The following is a 15,683-nucleotide window of genomic DNA, read 5'->3' as shown; positions in this document are numbered from 1 at the left end:
CGGGCTCTGTCTGACTGAATGGCCACTAATGGCCCAACTGCTCTTAGCAGGGCTTGGCAGGTTTGTGTGCCTGGACTTTAAATGTTGCTGTTGTGTTGAGCACTGTTGGGTATACAGCGCAGGGGAAAGGAGCACAGAGCAGCTGGGTGCTCTCAAGCATTTTCCCTTCCTTGTGTAAGTAGCTTCTTTACTCACTGTAAATCACCTGAGGCTTGTGTATACAGCACTCTGCCAGGTGCAAGTCAGGGCTGGTGGGGGTCTCTAGGGCCATTTAAAACAGTTTCTGTGTTGATTTTCAAAAAACAAAATAATTCTGACATGAGAAAACTTTGACCATCCCATGTTAGGTATTTTCTGCTTTTTACAGAAGAGCACAGGTGGGTTTGAAATTATATAAATCACAATTTCCTTCATAACCTCACCATTTTTCCACAATCCGCACAATTTAAAGTGTCAGACCGAAAAAGCCTCATGCTATGTGTTTTAGAAACATTCAGGGAAAGAAAAAGATATCCCTATAAACTGTATTCTATACAGAAGGGGTTTTGACACTCCTCCTAAATGACTAAGGAACAGGGAAACAAAATTGCATGATAGAAGTAGTCAAGGGATTCTATTTAAAAAAAAAAAAGGCAAACAAAACTGAATCCCCCCCAAACTAAAATGGCACTCATCTGATGGTTGCTGGAGGGAATGTGGGTCTGTGTGTGGGACCTTATATTCCCAAACTGGTCATGAAATGGGGTGTCCAAGGAAAGCAGACATTCCTAGAAAGGAAGTCTGGGATTGTTCAAAGTATCTGTATATCCTTAAACGACTCTTAGACAGTCACCAGACCTTTTATTGTCTTTGTTTTTGTCACACCAGGAGGTTTAAAATCACACTTGCATGAGAACCAGAAGGATAATGGGTAGAAGCAGACTGGGAATTGAAAATAAGGCTGCCATCCTCAATGGCCAGAGTGCACAAAAGTGCTGCTAATATTCAGCAACTAAAAACAGAACTTTGACTGAACAATTTTCTCTCAGGAAAACACTCAGTAGTTTTTCATCAAATGTTGTAAAGAAACACAGATTAAAAAATAGGTACAGCAAATAGAGAGATAGTTTTATAAAAAGGCATTTTTATTTGTCTGCCCAAGAACAAACTGGGAAAATCAGGAGGAGGATATGTTTTCATACTACAGAAATCAAATGACACCCATGGAAGAGATTAGGTTTTTAAAGATTCAAATGCATATCCTCTCACATATACTTTTCTCTCAAAAAACCCAAAGAAAACACTTTAATTAGGTATTCTTTTTCAGATTCTCCTTCTTAAATAAGAAAGTCTCCCTTTTTAGACAGAACTATTTTTGCATCTTAAGTGATAAATTGGCTTCTGTAGCCTGAATTCTAAATCTCTGCGCTGAAAATCCAGATATGTTTTGGGTTTTATGAATTAAAGAAATGAGTAAAGAAAAAAAGTAGTGCATTAAGACTTAAACTAAATACTTTATCCTGCAATACATTATATGGAGCCATTTGTGATACTTAAGACATAATATGAGCCAATTTATACTCATTCAGCACCATTTGAGTGTGTCATTTCTGGGTCACTTCATTGCTAGATGTCACTGTATATGACCATCGCATCATCCTCACTTTTCCCCTTTAACAGTGCTGTGCTTCTGTGTGTTTGTACACAGCAGCACAGTGTATGAAATGCAGCAGTAAATTTGCCTTTCTTCCTGAGAAGATATTTCTCCAGGCTGTACCAGCCTGATTTTAGGAAGGAGGAAATTAACCTTGTGCTTCTAGTGAAGACCTCAGTGGCCCTGTGTGGAAAAGGGCGTACTTCTGTCACCCACCTCATCAGGAAACCCAGCACCTCTTTTTTTCCTCTTTGCGGCTCTGTTCTTACAGAAAGCACAAACTTCCCAGTGAGTCACTGTCAAGGAGCAGCAGCCACACAAGTCCTTCCCTGAGAAATCTGGCAATAGGTTGTTGGAACAGAGAAGGAAGTCAGTGATGCTAATAATCCTCCTGCAGCAGGCAGGAGCTGATATTTTAATAAACATTGCCTTTTAATATGAACTTTTTCCCTCTCATGTTAAGAGAATTGTTTATATATAATAAGGGGAAAAAATCCAATTCCCATGTCGCAAAAAAAATTTTCTTCTGTGGGTCATTGGAGCTGAAAATAAACCAAGCTGGCTGCCTCTGGGGATTTATTGAACTTCAAGTGCCCATGACTTATTCCATGATTACAAAAAGCAGAATAACTTTCAAATTTGCTACATGACAGACTGAAACAAGGTCCTCAATGCTGTTGCATGCTGGGGAGAGAAAAAATGGAAAGACCATATCAACTCTAGTACAAAACATGGCTCTGTTTTACTTCCCTAGCATACAGTGCCTACTGAAGCCAATGGAAAAAGGCTTAAAAAAATTATATCTGATTTAAAGAGGAGGGATTTAGAAGTAGCTGTGCATGCACTTCACAAGGTTTGCCATCAGGAAGCAAATGAACTTTTTGTGCATTGAATGTAGTGGATGCAGAAACAAGCATGTTGTTAAGAAGTGGTTTTTTGAATATATAAAGACCAAAATGTATGGCAGGGCTCTTTTATCCTGATTCTGTTGAGGGTGGAAGAGAAAAACCATTGCTGCAAGTAGAATGGAGATTGAATAATACTCTGGGAGCATTTCCAAATGTAATGGTAAAAAGTTCTCAGAAACAAGGAATACTCTGAGCATCACACCTTTCCCTACTCTTTCTGAGACAGCTACTGAAGAGTTAATGGTGCCTCTCCCCTCCCAAGGTGGGCAATTAGAATAAAAGGTTGCAGCTGTAGGCCCTTTTAACTATCTCCAGTCCTAGATGAACTGCAAATGGTGTCTATGTAAGCTGGGGCTGTGCTTGGTTTGTGCCTGTGCAGCTCTTTGTCCTTAAGGGTTGCACAAATTTTTTTTTTTTATTTGTTGCAATCAGTAGATCTCTGCTCCTGACTAAGGACTTGTTGTGACATGATAAACACATATTATAGCTTTGGCTTTTGCAAATATTAAAGTGGATGCTATGTGTTGTGCATTATAATATAGTGTTAGCTTTTGCAGAAGTAGCTATAGTTGTGAAATGATAATGAATGCTTTTATTTTTGTAGCTAAATGGCAGTAGTTAAAATATATCAGACATTTAAGTATATGAAAATATATAGAAAATATATAGACATATGAAGTATGTCTATACTTCTATGTGAAGTAGGTGATGTTGATTTAGAGTACTTGAGGTTAACTTGCAATAACTGAACTAAAGTGTCTGCATGGTCAGGTAACATCTGAGGAATGGGTGTGACCCCTGCCACTGACACTTGGACTGTCACCTGCTGAAACCATGGAACAGGGGCTCTTGTGAGGAGGTGACACCAGACCCTCAAAACCACAACCAAGATTGCTGCACAGGATCTAAAAGGCAGATCAGAGGAGGGGCCATGCTAAGAACTTCCTGAAACAGGTAAAGGAGTTTAAAAAATGTTTGAATATGCATCATTATACATATTCAAACATTTTTTAATTTATGAATGTGTTTTTGACTGGTGCAATAGAAAGAAGGGTTGCTGTTATTAGCTAGGGTCCCTCTGGCTACAGCTACTCACCCAGCTCTGTGACTTCTGCTTTCTTGACTTTGTCCCCTATTGTCCTTACATTTTTAGAAATTCAGCTGAGGACTGGGCTTCATTTCTCACATGTGATGATGTCCTTCAGCTGCTTGGAAGCTGCAGGTGGATTCTGTAAGTACCTCCTAACTTTCCATAGTTCTGCAGGCCATAGAGGGAACACTGCAACACCTCATTTACACCCCAGATACTGGAAATGTGGGGCACATCTACAAGAGAGTGGGAGGGTGCTGCAGCTTGAGAAGAGGACAAATCAGAGGATAAGAGCAATGTACTTGTCTGTGGGGCATCTATCTGTAGTTGCTCACACATGAGATGGTCCCTTTATAAATTTCAAAGTCTCAAAATCAATGCACTGGTAAAAAGGATAATGGAGGCTAAGGCTGCTTTCATCCAGTCCCTGTTCCACCAGTCTTATTTCATTCATTGCACCTTACTGAAAAAGCTGAAAGAATTAAGTGAAAAAAATTTGAGGGTATCAAAATAATGATATTCTTCTTCAAGAATGAAGATGAAAAAGAATGGCTGATATTTTATACACTTTTTATGCATTTTTGTCTTTCTGGGAGAATAATGAAGATTGATTACTCACAATCAGTTCTTAAGGGAATTAATAATTAATTAGTAGCATGATGCCCATCTGTTTCTGTATTTGATGGCTGTGTGCCACGGTGCCAACCTCTGCAGTGGTGCCCTAGAATCCAAAACAGTGGAATTGAGGTATCTGGCCCTGGAGAAGTGGGGTCAGTGGGGGAAGGTGCTGATAAAGTCCCTGTCCTGGTCAGGTGTGAGAGCTGGTGGGTGGCTGCAGTTCAAGAACTGGCTCAGAGCACAGGTGAACGTGGCTCCCTTCAAAAGAGGCTCAAGTGATTCCTCTTCTGTGTAGTCACAGCTGTAAAGTCATTTGACTTCCCTGTGCAACCTTGGACTTGTTAAAATAAAATAGAGAGGGAAATGGAACATTTACAGAGTAGGAAGAGATGTTAGTGGTAATGGTCTGAGTTTCTCGCCTTTTTTTTTTTAAGTGTTCTTGATTGCTAAATTGCTGTGCTTGATGGAGGAAAGGGAAGAATTTTCTTTCTGCTCCTTCTGCTAGAAAGAATTAGAGGAATGGGAAAGGAGTGAGGAGCAGGGAGCCAAATATTCTGTCTAGTGAAGGTGGTAGTGTCCATGATTGTGGGTATCCTCTATAAAAGACTGTTCAAGGAAGATGGGAAGAACTGAAAGAGAAAAGGAAGAGGTGGAGGTGTTAGAACTGAAGTATCATCTTTCTCACCTCAGCCCAGTTAGTGAAAATCTGACTTTTAACTTTACCTTCTCAACTGTGTCTTTATTTTGAAAACCTCACCTTTAATAGAAGATATGATACCATTTGTTAATGGCTTCTCCAATGGATTTCTCCTTCATGCAGTCAGATCTCTCACACCTGCCAGTCTGCACTGAACACAGCAACTTTGGGAAAAGCATTCCCCAGAAAGCAGTCTGGCTTCCCTCTGAAGACATTAGGAGTTGTCTACTCATTCTCTGAGTAATCTCATTTCTAACCTAAATAAGATCTGTAGAATCGGCTATGTAAGACACTGTGCATCTGGTGTTTGTAAGAAATCCCAGTTTCTGTACAATTTCAGAGTAAAATGCAAAGTAGTGTGAAGAGTAGACTGAAAAAAATAATTAAATGGAATTAAGATTCAGGTCTAGCTTTTTCCACACTTATTTCAAAGTCTGTTGTCATAGCTACTGCAGCATAAGGCTGGCTTAGTTTGTTCACTTTTTCTTTAAAGACATGTTCACCTTTTTAAGAAAATTGAAGTAACTAAGCAAATACCTGGAGAGAAAAAATCAAAGTTGTCCTTTGTACAACCATAATTTTATCATGATTTATTATTTGGATCAGGGATATTCAGCCTTTATCAGATAGGAGCCCTTTGTTCCTCAGGCCACAAAGTCAGAAAATAGTTCAATGAATATTAAAGTAGTCCGTAGAGCAAAACAGTTGCAAACTTCAAAAGGGTCAAAATTCAGCATGGCTTTGTCCCCTCAGTCTCACTTGCTAACATAAGTTACCTAAATATATTATTATGGCCTCAAACTTTTGGCTTCTAGGAACAAAATACCATTTTTATTTCTAAACTCAGGAGGTACCCAAGGTTTAGACATATCTGAAAACATGAACCTTTGAAATTTGGCTTAAGCTATGGCAGACACATGGCATTACTTAGCTCTTTATTTATATTGCTCACCTTATATCAATTTTTTACTCTAGAATTAATTTTTTACATCCCATTATTGGACAATTAAGATGAAGCATTTTTGCTTAGGTAAAATTGTGGTCTTTAGATTGGAGTGGAAGTTGGAAGTCAATGATTATGTTATGGCAGGTCAGGCATTATTTCTGTCCCCTGTCTGAGTCAGGTGCTGTGCGTGGCCTGTGAGCTGGCTGCTGTCCCCTTTGTCCCCCTGTCCTGTGGCCCTGTCCCTGTGCATGGCTCATTTCTTGGGCCAGGTTCCTCAAGCCCAGGGCACCTGGGCCCTGAGCTGAGCTGGACCCTGGCTTACACATCTGGGGAACTCCCTCTGGCCAAGAACTGCTTCTTATACACAATATGTCAAATAATGGGCACTGGCAGAGATCTTATCTCTCATTGCTGTAATGATCTGACAGATGGGTGTCTTATCTCAAGAAAAGATGGAGAAAGGAATGTCTTGCTGTGCAGATAGGGAATATCTCTAAACTCCATGTGTCATCCACAACTTGATAACTTTGTTTCTGCTTTGCCTAGTGGCAAGTAGTTCTTTTCCTTGCCTAGTGTTTTTGACCTATCATGTGAATACTTTGAATCATACTTTAGTCAGATTTCTTAATGTTCCTAAATCTATAATTTCATATAAGTCATTTCCTAAACTCTGCAGTGCCAATAGCTGCTTTATTCCTTTACAGGGAAACTTTTTTTCTATAAAAGTGAGTGAGAAATGAGGAGGAATCAAATAGGGTGTTAATCAGTTTCAAGACAGTTTTCTAGAACTTTCAACCAGGCAACTGTCTGACAAGAGGCAAAGCATTGACTGTGCAAAATGCTTGAGCTTGCAGATAATCCTGAACCTATGAGATATCATTTGTAAGAACTGAAATCCATGCCATATTTAGCTTTCTGTTCTCTTCCAACATGGTTATTTAACTTGTTTGCTGTCCATAGGCTCTCTTGCTGGCTTACAGATATGTATATACTTCACTGGATCTGGACCTAATTAAGCAAATTCCATCTGTTTTTGCCCCTGGCTTTTCTGGCTGATAGTGATGCAGTAATTCATAGGGACTGTATTTTCCCAGTTTTTACCCAGTTCTAAAAATTGAGATTATTAACTGTGTTTTCTTGTGCACTCTTTCAAGGCACACAGAGTGGTTCTTCACACGATATACAGAGAAATAAATAAAGGTTTAATGCAGTATTTTACATATGGCAATAGTTACATGCTGTATATTGCTAGCTCTGAAATTACTGACTCCAAGTGAAAGTTCTTTCATTTTCTTAATTGTAATGTTCTCCTGTTCTGGAGCTTGACTCTCCTTAAGCACAATCCTGGAAAGAAACAAACTGTTGGTTAACTGGCTAGGCTGTGCTCCTGCTATTTTGATGTGGTTTTTTTCCATTATAAAGCTGAATGTGGCCTGTTTCTTGATATTTTATGTTTTAAAAAATGAAGATTCCTATGGCAATAACAACAAGCATGGGTGGGTTTGTGTGTTTTGGTGTAAGGGTTGGTTGCTGAAATGCCTAATTATCAAGCTTTAAGAGAATTGGATGCTGTGCTGGGGATGGGAGGGGCAATATGCAAATACAGGTAAGCAAGCATGCAATTACCTATTGATGTCAAAGGGAAATTTTGTGGAAAAATCAGAGTTTTTGTCGAGCAATCACTTTTTAAAGAAACTAATTGAGCCATGTTTTGATGTGAAGCTAAAAATACTAAATGTACACCTGCTCTTTCTTCCTCCTAGACACTTCTTGTGCCTAGCATAGCACGGATGGATTGGTTTCCCTTACACCTGGCTGCTTGAGGGGTGGGCAGGGAGATGGATTTAGCAGTGGCTATCCCCTTTCATGTTAGGCAACATTTCTTTAGTATTTAAAGAGCTGTTTCAGCTTTTCCTGTGCTCCCTTTGGCTGGCTGGAAGGCTCTCCTGGCAGACTGAGATGCCGTGTGAGTGAGAGGCTGTGAGAATCTACAAAATTAGAAGGTTTTGGGAAAACTGCAAAATGCAGGCCCCAGAGACAGCAGAACTGTGATTAGAGCTAAACAGCAGTCATGAGATAGGTCAGCAGAAAAAGAATTTAAACTGCAGAAAACCAAGGACAAATAGAACAATGGTCTGTGTATTAACGCTCATTTAGAATAACTCTCTAAGCTACAGAAAAGTTTATCTAGCAAGATATTAGGAAGGCGAAAGCTTAATAATGGAGCTCTGTGCATTGTGTTTTAAGGCTTACAAGTAGGTATTGTATTCAAAATAAGCAAGCATTGTTTAAACAAAGGTACGTGTGCTTATTGTGGTTGGATAGAACTACTGTCAATGTGCTTTTGCTTTGTATGATTGGTCAAGAAGTTTATAAAGTAAGTTGTAACATTAAGTTCTGTGTCTGCTGCCTGGGATGTGAGCTGGTGGTGTCTTCCCATTGTCATAATCGTGTAATGAGAGTGATGCTGGAAAATGAAACAGCTCAAGGCGCGTTCCCAGCAGCCCCATCTCGTTTGTGGTCTGTAAATAGCCCCCCTTGCCGGGCTCCCAGGAGGATGGGGTTAATGGCAGCCCAGACATTAACCTCAGGAGGATGGGGTTAATGGCAGCCCAGCCCACCCAGAGGGCAGCTCCATGTACACCCCTTGTACAGCACAAAGTGCTTTCCCCTCACCTGCTCTTGGGGCTGTGTATGCTTGACTGGTGCAGGTGACACTGGCAAGAGAGACGAGTGTGCGCCAGGGCCCCCTGGGCACAGCATTGCAGCCTCCTCTCCTTCTGCAAGCATCAGGGCCAGCCCACAGTCAGCAACACTGCTGTGCCCCAAGTGTCTTAATTCAGCTTGTCATAACAACTTGTGCTTCACAAAATCTCTAATTTCACTGAAAAAAAGGTTTGGGGTCAGCAGTAATGAGAAATTTTGCTTCTCAGCTGTCTCTGTGTTGCTATAATGTTAATGTGGCCAGATATAAAAAAATGCTGGGCAGCTGATCAGGTCTGGAAAGACAAATTTTGGATCTGTCTCCCTTTGCTTTCTCTAAAGAGTCAGTGTTCCCCATTGCTGCTCCAAAAAGGCTCCTGGGAACATCTCCCTCAGCAGATTGGTCCATGAGATGAAGAAATCCCTCTTGAGAGTGTAGATCTAAATGGTGATATGACTCTAGGATAGATTCCTACTATTTTATTTCTTCTCCCTCTCTGCCATAACAAGATGACCAGAGAAAATTTGGGCTGCAGCATCATGGCCGATATTTTGCCCAAGCTGTGCTTTAAGCAAAATAGAATTACTGCAATAGCTTCTGTGCCCTGATTTAGTAGAACTAAAGCTTGCTTGGTTTTATGAGAATAAATGAGTAGTCTGGAGTAGCTTTGGAAGGAGCAAGACAAAGCTGTCTTTGCTAGTAACAGAACTGGATGAAACATGCTGTATTTGAAGTTTTAGATGATTCCTGGAGTCATGGCAATAACACTTTAGGCAGTTGAACTGTATTTTTCTGATCAGATTTGTAGATATTGAAGGTTTAATATTTCATTTGATGATTTAGCTTTAAAAAACAATCTACCTCCCAATGAACATGACTTTTCTTTGGTAGCAAAAAAATCTAGCTGCTTTCTCCTCACTTTGAAAGCTCAGTCATGGTCTACCATTTATGAGGAAAATTCTTAGTTGGCCCAGGTAGCAGGGGAGCTCTAAAATCATCTATCAAGTATCAAGAAGGAGGAACAAGGAGATTTCAAACTCACTTTAAAATATCCCATTAAAACTAGAAAAATCATAAGTTCAGAGTCTTAAGCTGAGATAATATTTCTGGTTTGGAACTTTTATTAAGATGTTGAAAACAGAATATCTTCATATATAAGAAGATAGGCTGTATATATAGAAGATAAGGCTGTAACTGGTTTTTACAAGCTGCTGTGCCCTCTTGGAGGGGAAAAATGGTGAGAAATCTACCAGAAAAATAATAGTATCAGTCATCATGAAGGTGGTTAATGATGAACTTTTACAGGGTAAACCTCAAGATTTCTGGTTAGTTGGTGACAAAGACTCATCTTTTATCTGAGGTGTTCTGAATGACCACTTGGCAAACATACCTGAGAGCACAGAGTATAGGCTGATGATTTAAGTGCATAAGTTAAACAGCAACACCTCAGAAAATGCTCCTTGAGTCTTTTCAGCAATAAAATATTTGGGTGATTTTATGTGGGATATTTTTTAGGTAAAGTGACTTGTTCTGTCCCAGAAATATCTCAGTAGGTGCTCATCAATTTTAAGAGATATTTCTAACTGTATTAATATTTCGTGTGGTTGTTCCCATAAATTCAAATTCCTTTTCTAAATGGCATGTCTCATCCTTTTCATTTTTAATCCTTGAATATTTTGTCAAGGCATTGTGTTTTGACCTTGTGCCCCCATTAACTGCTGAGAGCAGTTATCACAGGTGGGAATCTTCACCTCCTGTGATCCCTGAGCAGTGTAAAGCACTTGTTCAGGATCACTGCTCGTGTCTCTCTTTGATCTGCATGTGTAGGCACACCTACTCTTCCAAACAGAGCAATAGTGCTCCATCTGTAGCTCAGCAAATCCCATCTCTGTGTCCCCAGGCTGATCTCAGTTCAGCAGTTCCCACCTCAAGGTGCCCAAGTATGGGGGCTGCAGCAATCCAATGAACCATCTCAATGTCATAAATTCAACATTCAATATAAATTCAGTTAAACAAATTCAGGATAAATTCAATAAATTCAAACATTAGTCAGGTGTGGCCAGCCCCTGCACTGGCATTTTGCTTCTTTAACAGATAAAAAGGTTTCACAGCTTGGGCACTCTGTAGGTAGGCAGTGAGCAGTGTGGATGGCATGGAAGTCTTAAAGAAGGTTATAACAAAAGTCAGCTTAGATCATCCCATCCTCTGTTAATTTCTAGTGCTGGCAGGTACCTCAACCAAAAGTGTGGTGTGAGGAGGAAAAGGAGACTGTGGTATTCACATAAACGAGGGCAGGCTGTGGGTGTTTAACCAAAAGCACTGCAGAGAGCACAGCTGTGCACAAGGACCCATCCGGAGGCTCCTGAAGAAATCTGCTCAGTTTCTGAACTAATTGGAAGGGACGAAACAGAACATGGGTGTTTTCTGGCACTCTCATGTGAACAGGAGGAAAGCAGATATGTTGTTGATTACTTGAGCTTATTTTTTCTTTCTAAAGAATAATAGCTTCACAGAAAATCAATTTTCCCAAGGAAGCAGCCAAGGGATATCCAAGACAACAAATGAAAAATGTGTTTTGCAGGTAGAATTAGTACACTGAGGGATGGGATCTTAATGGGAAATTTGATGTTAGAAAAAAGCCCATCAGAATAGCTGAAGAAAATATGTGAAGAAAGCAGATATAAAGAAGTTCTATAAAAAGCAGTTTGGACATAGATGGTAATCCCAAAAACCTGTAAATAGGAAACCAACCAACCTCTGTGCACCCCACTGCTTCTGGGTGCAGGGAAAGCCAGGTGTGCTGTTCAGACAAGCTCAAATAGATAAAAAATAAAAAAAGAAATTTCTTACTGGTCTATAAAATCCTCAGCTAATGTCAAGGCAAAACTGCATGGCAGAGGTGAAAGAGAGGGACAATCCAGCTTGTAGCACAAATACCTGTTTGAGATGTGGTAGAGAAGCTGTTTCCTCTGCACAGCAGGGACCAGCACTGATATGCACAAGAGAAAATGTTGCCAGCTAGGTGCTGTGTGACACAAACATCACAGAAAAAGGCACAGGGAGAAATAACCCTGTGATTTTTCTAGATGTGTGTTTACTCAGGGTAATCTGCTTGCCCACTGCAAAAGCTTCAAGCACAAAGCTGATTCCCATTAGGAGTAATGCCAAAAGTGATGGATGATAATGAAATGAAGGAATTTTTGCCAGGTGATGTGTGGCTATTTTAAGAAATGATAGATGTGACCAAGACATGTGAAAATTATCAAAAGGATGATACAGAAATTACCCAATTTACCCAAACAAATGGAAACTCTTTTGTGCTGGCTTTGAATGGGATAGTTTTTCCTTCACTGCAGCTAGTACAAAACTGTGTTTTGGATTTGTGCTGGAAACAGTGTTGATAAAGCAGAGATATTTTAATTAATCCTGGTCAGCACTTCCAGCCAGGGCCTTTTTTGCTCCTCACCCCACCAGTGAGGGTCTGGGGGTGCACAAGGAGCTGGGAGGGGACACAGCCAGGACAGCTGATGCCAAGTGACCCAAAGGATTGCTCATATTCCATATGACATCATGCTCAGCTCATAAAGCTGGGGAAAGAAAGGATATTTGGAGTGATGGTATTTGTCTTTTCAAGTGACCATTGTGCACAATGAAGCCCAGATTTCCTGGGGGTGGCTGAAGCCCTGGCTGCCCATGGGAAGTGGGGAATGAGCTCCTTGTTTTCCTTTGCTTGCTTTGCTTTCCTTTTGCCTGTTAAACTGCCTTTAACATAACCCTTGTGTTTTCTCCCTTTTACCCTTTGGATTCCCTTCCCCATCCCATCCAGGCGTGAGTGAATGAATGGCTGGGTCATGCTTAGTTTTTAAACCATAACTTTTGTACAAAACTGTAAAAATATGCTTATTCCAGACTTGGTTAGACAACTGGAAGTCTACCATTTCATTTGGTTCAGCTGGGCAAAAAAGAAAGAGAATTTATTGTTTTCAAAGCTCTATTTGGTAGATGATATTTCAAGGGCTGTCTGTTGAGCAAAAGAGAGATTCCAGAGATGATACCATGTAGATTTTGCATATGGCAGGGTCTGAGAGAAGCACAGGATAAAACTGCTTGCATGGCTACAAAGGAAGGGAAGTGAAATGTTGAAAGTGATTAGAACAAGAGTTCTTTCTACCTCTTCTTTCTGACCTTTGGAAATCAGCCTAGGAGTGATTAGACACTGCTGATGTCACTCCAGCTAAGGAGAAAACAAAGCACTTGTGTAACACATCAGGGACCTGTTGGGTGTGTCTCTAAGGAGCAACTGAGACATAGACAAGATTTTCTGAAGATAACTAAGTTTAGAGAACAGAATGCTAACAACCAGGTGCTGTAGCTGGAGAAGTTATTGTTGCAGAAAACCTCTCTGGTGGGGTTAGGCTCTAGGGTGGAGAGGTGAGCTCTGCTGTCCTTAGCTCTTTTCACTGGCTGTAATAAACAGTAATAATAATAATAATAATAATAAACAACTGGCTGTAATAAGTTGGGTGTTGCAGGAGGAGTGCGCATGTGGAGCTGTGTGGTTAAAGTATGTAACAAAATACAAAAAAAGGTGTTCTCAACATAGCTGCAGCTTTTACATTGCTGAGGTTGCTGTGTTTGATCTTGAGCCCACAAAGGTGAAGCCTAAGGAGCAATATAATCCTGGAAAGAATTTCCAGTGGCCAATCAGTTCCTGCACTTTTTCAGAGAGATTGAAATAAAGCCAACAAGAACAAAAGATAAAATGTGGATGACTCAAAGGAACAAATGAATGAAATACAATAACTGTTCTGAAAAAAGATGTCAAAAATAACAAAAAAAAAAAAAGGTGAATGTTTATGTAATTGTCCTGAAAGCATCAATGCAGGCAAGATTTCCTGTAATGAATTCAGGGCAAGGTAATATCCACCTGATGCTGTTCCATCTTCACTGTGATTAGTGGATCTGCATGTGCTACTTAAAAATTTCAGTGGTTTTCACTTCATCTTCTATGGGCAGGCAGAAAAAAAATCTCATGGCCCAGTAAAGCAAGTGAGCAAGGCTGGAGGAAAGGCTCCAAGCTTTTTGGTTTTGCAGAGCGTTCAAACATCATCTTTGTGGCCAGAGTTTCACCTTGAAATTTGACATCCTGAGCATGGTGCTGTAGTAAATAACCCCTGCAAGCATCTCTCCTGATCCCCAGCATTACCAGCCATGGCAAAAAGAAAGATGCTTGTATGGAGGAAGGCAGCAATAATAATAATAATAACATTATAATAAAGTGCCATAGGTTGGGAAGCTCTGAAAAGAAACTTCATAGCAGGAATGGGAAGCTGATGTATCTGGAGTTCAGTGGCAAAGTGACTGAGTCCATGTGAATTTAGGGAACAAGCATCTGTCTAAGTGACAGGTCAGACACCTGAGGACTGGGCTCCTGAGAAACCATGAGCAAGCACCCAGTGGGCAGAGAGGACACTCTGCAATTACTCTGCCACCACCCAGTCCTTGCATGCTGCTGATGGCCATGTGCTGCCTGCACAGGCCTGCTCAAGGAGTGAAAGCCTTGTGGTGCTGCTGCATGAGATGAACATGCAGCTTTGTTAGTGATAACACCTCCTCCCTGCCTGGGTGCCTGAAGTTATACACTGTACTCATGTCCACAGTGCCCAAATTAATGTAATCAGGTCCTTGCTCTTCTGCCCCTGCTTTAGGTCAGCCTTATTTCATTCACTACTCTGACATCAGCTCACTAACAATGCTTAAGAATCCTGTGAGCTCCCACACAGCTGGTTTTTTTTTTTTTTTAAATCAAAACTAATCCTTACCTGCAGATGGCAATGGTTGATTCTGTGGGAGGAAGGCAATCCATGGCTCAGGAAAAGATCAAAGCATCAGCACGTCATTGCTGACAGGCTCTGTGCATTGAGTGTCCTTCCCAGTCCCTTGGAAGTTCCTGGAAAGCATTTCTGCAATGCTTTCAAGGCAGTAAAAAATTGCAGGGCAAATGGGGTAGAATGGGAAGAAAATGGAAATAATGATGAAGAGAGCATAGTAATCCAAATAGTGAAAATGCTACTATTGAAAAGAATAAGGAAAAATAAGTTGTTTTTTTTTTTTTTTTTTTTTTAATTGAAGAAATTTCATTCAGAAGGTGATTGCATATATCAATGTTTGCCTGATACTTCACAGGACATGTAATACAGTTTTTCAGTAGTGATGGCCAGGAAAGCAAATGCTGTCATTAGGGATAGCTTGGGTGGAGAGCAGATAAAAATATTGAATTATGAAAATTTAGAATTTTTGAAGATCTCAGAGATTAAATTAATAGGTTTATGAATATTTGTTCACAGCCTAAAAGATAAAATCAACATTTAGCTGCTATGCTATGGGAAATTTAATTTGAAAGATTCTCTTCCTTCTTTCCTGCAGGCATTCATTTGTACTGAAATCAACTTCCCAGCCCATAAATAAGCAAGTAAATAACAGGGCTTTCCACATAACCAGAGGGGGGTGCTGGCAGAGGTACTGTGAGCAAAGGAGAAAGGACACTTTAGAGACAAAAGCCACATTCTCCAAGTCTGATTGCAAGGAGAGAGGACTTGCAAGTGCTCTTTCCCTTGTATTTGGCCAGCTTGTGCTGAGAAGTTCAAAACCAGGTTGAAAAGGAGAAGGGAAATGTTGAGAAGCTGGTGGGGAAGGGGTTTGGAGTGGCTGAGGGGTGACAGCTGGACCCACATGAGAGAGATCAGCCCCAGCTGCATCTCCTGCAGGGTTTGGGTCTCTGTGCTGGGATCAAGTGCTTCCCTCTGCTCCTGATGGGCTGCCCTGCTGAGACACATCAGACTCACTCTGTCCTGTTCCTTGCCTGCCTTTGAACAGAGCCCTCATCACCTACTAAAACACCTCTGGACAGAAAAACCCCTATTTTTAAGCTAGTGCCTACAAAACTTTCCAGACTGTGTGCTCTGTAAACAGCAAGGTGATTTGAGCATAGAAATTAAGGAATCTCTATCACACACAGGAGTGGATTGCAATTCTGACTTGGAGTGTTATACCTTGACTTTGTCTTTTCTCTGTACCTAATGCACTT

At 40.6% G+C, this 15,683-nt stretch overlaps 1 long non-coding RNA gene across 1 annotated transcript in view; it reads left to right on the top strand.

The window, feature by feature from the left end:
• Positions 1-3,318: 3,318 nt before the first annotated feature.
• Positions 3,319-15,683, top strand: part of LOC132075865 (uncharacterized) — a 34,735-nt gene continuing 22,370 nt past the window's right edge. The window contains exons 1-2 of the long non-coding RNA XR_009418845.1: positions 3,319-3,495; positions 3,695-3,772. This is a non-coding gene — a long non-coding RNA (uncharacterized LOC132075865). The remainder of the gene's footprint in view (positions 3,496-3,694; positions 3,773-15,683) is intronic.

Source organism: Ammospiza nelsoni, chromosome 8 (genome assembly GCF_027579445.1).
Source record: "Ammospiza nelsoni isolate bAmmNel1 chromosome 8, bAmmNel1.pri, whole genome shotgun sequence".
Taxonomy (NCBI): domain Eukaryota; kingdom Metazoa; phylum Chordata; class Aves; order Passeriformes; family Passerellidae; genus Ammospiza; species Ammospiza nelsoni.
The sequence above is the reverse complement of the archived record's forward strand: the minus strand, read 5'-3'. Positions and strand labels throughout refer to the sequence as shown.